Genomic DNA, 7,381 nt, shown 5'->3' on the forward strand with positions numbered 1-7,381 from the left:
GACTACTCACGCAGTCAGCTGAAAGTTCGGTTTCTTTGGGTTCCTTAAAACCTTCACAGCCTTTGCATGCGTTTCCTGTCCATGCATTACTAAAGCAGCTTATTTATGCCGAATGGGATCACCCGGATAAGCATTTTCTCCCTCCCAAAGAGATTCTCAGTTCTCTATCCCATGGAGGAGAAATTCCCCAAAAGATGGAATGTACCAGCAGTTGACGCTGCGATTTCCAGTGTGAATAAAGGTCTAATTTTCCAGTAGACAATGCACAAATGCTTAAAGATCCAACAGATAAAAGGTTGGAATTCCTGTTAAAATCATCTTTTTCTTTGGCAGGTGCGGTTACTCAGCCTGCAGTTGCTGCAATAGGCATCTGACAATCCCTAAAGGATCAGTTTAGACAGGCCCTTAAAGAGGTTCCTGTACAGCAAGCCTGGGATTTGGCCGAACTACCAAGAGCATTATGTTTTGCTATAGACGCCATTAAAGATTCTATTCACCAGGTGTCCCACCTTGCACTTGTGCTAGTACACATGCGTAGGATCCTGTGGTTAAAAAATTGGTCAGCCGAAGCACCATGCAAAAAGCTCCTGACTGGGTTTCCTTTTCGTGGGGATCGACTATTTGGGGATGATTTGGACAAATACATCCAAAAGATGTGGGAAAAGTACTCTTTTGCCAGTTAAGAGAAGGAATAAACGCCCTTCATTTAAGCGGACTCTTTCTCCTGCGCCAGGGGCATCCGCCTCTAGGCAGTGGCGATGGCCTCCACTGTCAGAGTCTAGAGGAAATTCTCAGGGTCAGGCCCAGGCACAAATGAAGTCCTGGGGCCGGAAACCTGCAAAACAGAATTCTAAAGCCTCATTATGAAGGGACGTCCCCGCTCGCAAGGGTGAGGGGAAGACTTCTGCAGTTCTCAGAAGTCTGGCAAGAGGAAATTCAGGACAGATGAGTCATCTCCACGGGAACTCTAGGATACTAGAATTTCGCAAGTTTCCACCGTCTCGTTTTCTGACGTCAAATGTTCCCAAAGATCCAGGGAAAAGGCAATCTCTGTTTCGGGCACTAGACCGATTACTGGCTCATGGGGTGATCATACAAATCCCCACAGAAGAGCAATGTTTGGGGTTTTATGTAAACCTCTTTACAGTACCAAAACCGAATGGAGATGTCAGACCCATTCTAGATCTAAAGAATCGAAATCAGTTCCTGAAGATCCGCTGTTTTCGCATAGAGTTGATCAGGTCGGTGGTTTCTATCCTATAAGGAGGAGAACTTCTGGCATCTATCGACATCAGGGATGCATATCTGCATGTCCCTATATTTCCCGCTCACCAAAAGTTTCTGCAGTTCGATGTAGAACAGCAGCATTTTCAGTTTGTAGCCTTGCCCTTCGGGCTAGCTACAGCACCCTGGGTGTTTTACAAAGGTTCTGGCCCCACCTCTAGCCAGGTTAAGGGCACAGGGCATTACAGTTGTGGCATACCTAGACGATCTATTGCTAATAGACCAGTCGGTAGCTCATTTGGAGCAAAGCGTGCGCATTACAACCAGTTACCTGGAAAATCTAGGTTGGATTCTCAACCTAGAGAAGTCTTCCTTATAACCACTTAAAATTCTGGAGTACTTTGGGTCTGATCACAGCGGAGAAACAAGTGTTCTCCATAAGAGAGCTGGTGCAGATGGTCAGGTCGAAAGGAGATCCCTCTATTCACCTTTGCATGAGGTTGTTAGGAAAGATGGTGGCTTCATTCAAAGCAGTTCCCTATGCCCAGTTCCATTCGAGACTGTTGCAAATTAGTATCTTGTCTGCTTGGAACAAAACTGTTCAAGCTTTAGACATGCCAATGCGGCTATCCCCCAGGGTGTCCCAAAGCCTCAGTTGGTGGTTGGTAACCCAGAATCTGCTGAAAGGGAAATCCTTCAGACCAGTTATCTGGAAGGTGGTAACGACAGATGCCAGCCTTTCAGGTTGGGGAGCAGTGCTAGAAAAGATATCTGTCCAGGGACAGTGGTTAAGGACAGAAAGGACCTTGCCCATCAATATCCTAGAGATTCGGGCAGCAGGTCTGGCTCTGAAGGCCTGGATATTCAGGTTACAGGGGTGTCCTGTCAGGATCCAATCCGACAATTCCACAGCTGTGGCTCACATCAATCATCAAGGGAGTACCAAGAGTCTTGCAGCACAGAAGGAGGTGAACCATATCCTAACTTGGGCAGGAAGGAATGTTCCGTGCTTATCAGCAGTTTTCATTCTGGGAGTAGAGAATTGGCAGGCGGACTTCTTGAGCCACCAGCAGTTGCTCCCGGGGCAATGGTCTCTTCACCCTGACATTTTTCTTGCTGTTTGTCAGAAATGGGGGACTCCGGAGGTAGATCTTCTGGCGTCCAGGTTCAACATGAAGTTTGTCAACTTTGTGTCCAGAACAAGGGATCCACTCACATGCAGAACAGATGCGTTGGTGACCCCGTGGGATCAGTTCTCACTGATTTATACATTCCCTCCTATTTAGTTGTTGCCATGACTTCTTTGCAGGATCAAGCTGGAAAGAAAGCTGGTAGTCCTGGTAGCCCCAGTGTGGCCCAGAAGGTCCTGGTATGCAGAGATCGTAAATATGGCAGTGGAGGATCCATGGTCCCTTCCACTACGGCCAGACCTACTCTCACAGGGGCTGATATTCCATCCTACCTTAAAATGCTAAATTTAATGGCTTGGCTATTGAAACCCATATTCTGACGAAACGTGGGCTTTCCGGGTCCGTTATCTCTACCTTGATTAATGCAAGGAAACCAGCTTCCAGAACCATATCTGGAGGGCTTATGTTTCCTGGTGTGAGTCCAAGGGTTGGCACCCTTGGAAGTATTACAGGCAGAATTCTTGCCTTTCTACAAGTTGGTGTAGAGATGAAGCTGGCCTTGAGTACTATTAAGGGCCAAGTCTCAGCTTTATCGGTCTTATTTCAAAGACCGCTTGCTTCACATTCTTTGGTCTGGGTTTTTATGCAAGGGGTAATACGGCTTAACCCGCCAGTCAGACCTCCTTTGAACCCTTGGGACTTGAACTTAGTTTTGTCAGTGTTACAAAAACAGCCATTTGAACCAATACAACATATTCCCTTAGTCCTTCTGACAAGGAAGTTGGTGTTCTTGGTTGCTATATCCTCAACAAGGATGGTTTCGGAATTGGCTGCTCTTTCTTGTAAAGAGCCATATTTGATTGTTCACGAGGACAGGGTCGTGTTGCGTCCTCGTCCAAGTTTTCTGCCAAAAGTCTCAGGTTTTCACCTAAACCAAGATATTGTCCTGCCATCGTTTTTTCCAAAACCATGCTCTAGGGAAGAGAAGTCACTACATGTGGTGAGAGCGGTCAAAGTCTATTTAAAGACGACTGCTCAGATCCGGAAGACTGATGTCTTGTTTGTGCTGCCAGAAGGTCCTAGGAAAGGACAGGCAGCATCGAAATCCACTGTTGCTAAGTGGATTTGGCAAGTTATAATTCAGGCTTGTGATTTAAGGGGTAAGATTCCACCTTTTCAAGTCAAAGCGCACTCTACCAGAGCAGTTAGTGCTTCTTGGGCAGTGCGTCACCAGGCCTCCATGGCTCAGATCTGTAAGGCCGCAACTTGGTCTTCAGTACATATATTCACAAAGTTTTATCAGGTGGATGTAAGAAGGCATGAGGATATCGCCTTTGGGCACAGTGTGCTGCAAGCAGCAGTATAGGTCCTGGGGGTGCCTTATGGTTTGTGTCTCCCTCCCCTCAAATAGCATTGCTATGGGATGTCCCATATAGTTAATACTATGGCTCTGTGTCCCGTGATGTACGGTAAAGAAAATAGGATTTTTATAACAGCTTACCTGTAAAATCCTTTTCTTGGAGTACATCATGGGACACAGAGGTCCCTACCCTCTTTCTGGGGTTTAGGTATATTGCTTTGCTACAAAAACTGAGTTACTCCTGGTAGGAGGAGGGGTTATATAGGGAGTGAACTTCCTGTATTGTGTATGCCAGTGTCCACCTGAAGGTGCCTATATACCCATATAGTTAATACTATGGCTCTGTGTCCTGTGATGTACTGTCAGAAACCATGAACCAGCCTGAGACATAAGTACAGTAAAATCACACTTGTTGATAAAAATAAAAAGGTAAATAGAGTAAGCGTAGTCAAAGCATAGCCAGAGTCCAGTAACTGGACCGGGTAGTCAGCCAAGCCAGAGTTCAGTAACCAGATCGGGTAATTAGCCAGGCCAGAAGTCGGGGATCCAAGTAGAGGAACAGAAAGAAGGATAAGGAGCCAGAAGGGATGTCAGCAAAGCCAGTCTTTAAACAGGAACGCAGGAGATGGTTTCTTGTGATGTGACCAAGGCGAAGGCAGGAATGAAGTGAGCTAGAGATCTTTAAGTAGGCGGGACTGACAAGCAGATCCACAATAGCTGGTTAACTGTGGAGAGAGATGAGAGCTGGCAATTTGCCGACAGCTGAGTGGCCAGCTCAGAGAAGGAAGGGCTGAGCCAGCCCTGACAGTACCCCCCCTCCTCAATGACCCCTCCCCCTCGGAGGACCACCGGGCTTGAGGGGTAAATGTCTATGGAAATTGGGGAGGAGGGCAGGAGCATATACGTCCGAGGATGAGACCCAGGAGCGTTCCTCCGGACCGTACCCCTTCCAATGCACCAGGTACTGTATGCGCCTACGGGAGTCAACAATGGATTGTACCTCATACTCCTCATGGTTCTCAACCTGTATAGGGTGAGGACGTGGCACCGAGGTGGTAAAGCGGTTTCAGAGCAACGGTTTCAATAAGGAGACATGAAACACATTTGAGATGCGCACACTAGGAGGAAGGTCCAACAAATAAGCTACTAGAGTTATCCTGCGAAGGATACGGAAAGGCCCAATAAACCGAGGTGCAAACGTCAGTGAGGGAACACAAAGTCGGAGGTTGCGAGATGACAGCCAGACCCTGTCCCCAACCTGGTAGGTAGGCGCAGGCAGGCGTCTGCGGTCAGCATGGAGTCTGTACCTAACATTAGCATGACGCAAAGCCTCCTGGATTTGTGCCCAAGTGGAACGAAGACCACGGAGATGCTCCTCTAGCGCAGGAATACTCTGCGGAACAAACGAGTCAGACAACATGGAAGGTTGAAAACCATAATTCGCCATACACAGAGACAATAGGGAAGCAGAATTCAAGGCACTGTTGTGAGCAAACTCTGCCCATGGTAATAGGTCTAACCAGTTGTTGTGATGGTCAGAAATATAGCAACGTAGGAATTGCTCCAAGGACTAGTTGGCTTGTTCTGCGGCCCCATTAGATTCCGGGTGATACACAGAGGAGAAAGCAAGCTGGATTCCCAGCTGTGCACAAAAGGCTCGCCAGAACTGGGACACAAACTGACTACCCCTGTCCGAGACAATCACCTTGGGTAGCCCATGTAAGCTAAAGATCTCCCGAGCAAAAATGGAAGCTAGTTCCTTAGAAGTGGACAACTTCTTAAATGGAATACAATGACACATCTTTGAGAACCGGTCAACCACCATAAGGATAACTGTGTTGCCTTGGGAGTTGGGCAACTTCACAATGAAATCCATAGACAGGTGGGTCCAGGGCCTCTCTCCATTGGGTATGGGTTGTAGGAGGCCCACTGGAAGGTGTCGTGGAGTCTTACTTTCTTACTCTGGAACAGGCAGCTACGAAGGCAGTTACATCAGCACGTAGACTAGGCCACCAGAATTGTTGGGAAATGGCCCAAACGAGTTGATTCTTACCAGGGTGGCCAGCTACCTTGGGAGGATGGTAAATCTGGAGCACGGCAGTACAGAGACACTCTGGGACAAAGCAGCGGTCACAAGGTTTCTCAGGAGGAGCATGGACCTGAGCAGCAAGAATTTTGTCACCAAAAGGAGAAGTAAGACTGGTGAGAACCGTAGCCAGAATACGATCAGGAGGAATCATAGGAACCAGAACGAGACTATGTAATTGAAACTTGACAAGAAAAGAGCCCATTGCGCCCTTCTGGGAGAGAGGCGTTTAGCCTCAGACAAGAATGTGAGATTCTTATGGTCAGTAAGAATGAGAACCGTCACAGTGGTACCTTCGAGGAGATGTCTCCATTCTTTCAGGGCTAAAATGATTGCCAACAGCTCTCTGTCACCAATCTCGTAATTGCACTCGGCAGGTGATAATTTCTTGGAAAAGTAGCCACAAGGATGCATAGCACTCTCAGAGGTAGGACGTTGAGACAGAAGGGCGCCAACACCAGTCTCAGAAGCATCAACCTCAAGGATAAAAGGTAACGTAGGATCAGGATGTGCCAACACAGGAGCAGAAACAAAGGCAGTCTTGAGACTTTCAAAGGCCTTAATGGACTCCGGAGACCAACTCTGTGGATTACCGTTCTTTCTGGTCATATCAGTCAGGGGCTTGACCAGAGACGAGAAGTTACAAATAAACTTCCGATAACAGTTGGCAAAACCCAGGAAATGCTGCAGAGGACATAACCCCATGGGTCAAGGCCACTGTAGGACTGCCAAAAGTTTCTCTGGGTCCATCGAAAAAACCAGCAGTGGAAATGACATAGCCCAGGAATTTAACCTGTTCCCGATGGAACTCACACTTCTCCAGCTTACAATAGAGATTGTTCTCTCTTAATTTATGAAGCACACGACAGACATCTGTGTGGTGGCTCTCCAGGGACTTGGAGAACATGAGGATATCATTGAGATAAACCACCACACATAACTGCAACAAATCTCGGAGGACATCGTTAATAAATTCCTGGAAAACTGCCGGCGTATTACAAAGGCCAAAAGGCATTACGAGATACTCATAATGGCCTGTTCTGGTATTAAACGCAGTTTTCCACTCGTTGCCTTCCTTAATCCTCATGAGATTGTAAGCCCCTCTCAGATCAAGCTTAGTGAAAATCGTTGCTCCTTTGAGGCGGTCAAATAACTCTGTAATCAACAAAGAAGAAACCAGCACCAGCAAGCAAAGAGGATTTGCGGATGAAACCCTGAGAAAGTGCATCTGCAACATATTCCTCCATGGCTTTATCCTCCAAGACCGACAAAGGGTAAACCCGGCCACGACGGGGAGTGGCACCAGGTTGAAGGTCAATTGTGCAATCATACGGCCGGTGTGGAGGCAAACTACCGGCTTGACCTTTGTCAAAGACATCGCTAAAATCACTGTAGTCCTCTGGCAGGGAGAAGAGTGAAGAGGTACACAGGACCTTGGCTACCTTCCGGAAGCATGTTTCACTGCATTGTGGTGACCAGGAGAGAACCTCAGCATGGAGCCACTCAAATATGGGGTTGTGCCTCTGTAACCAAGGATAACCAATAACCAGCGGAAACTTAGGAGAGGAAATAACTTGGAAT

Source organism: Aquarana catesbeiana, linkage group LG07, assembly GCF_042186555.1.
Source record: "Aquarana catesbeiana isolate 2022-GZ linkage group LG07, ASM4218655v1, whole genome shotgun sequence".
Taxonomy (NCBI): domain Eukaryota; kingdom Metazoa; phylum Chordata; class Amphibia; order Anura; family Ranidae; genus Aquarana; species Aquarana catesbeiana.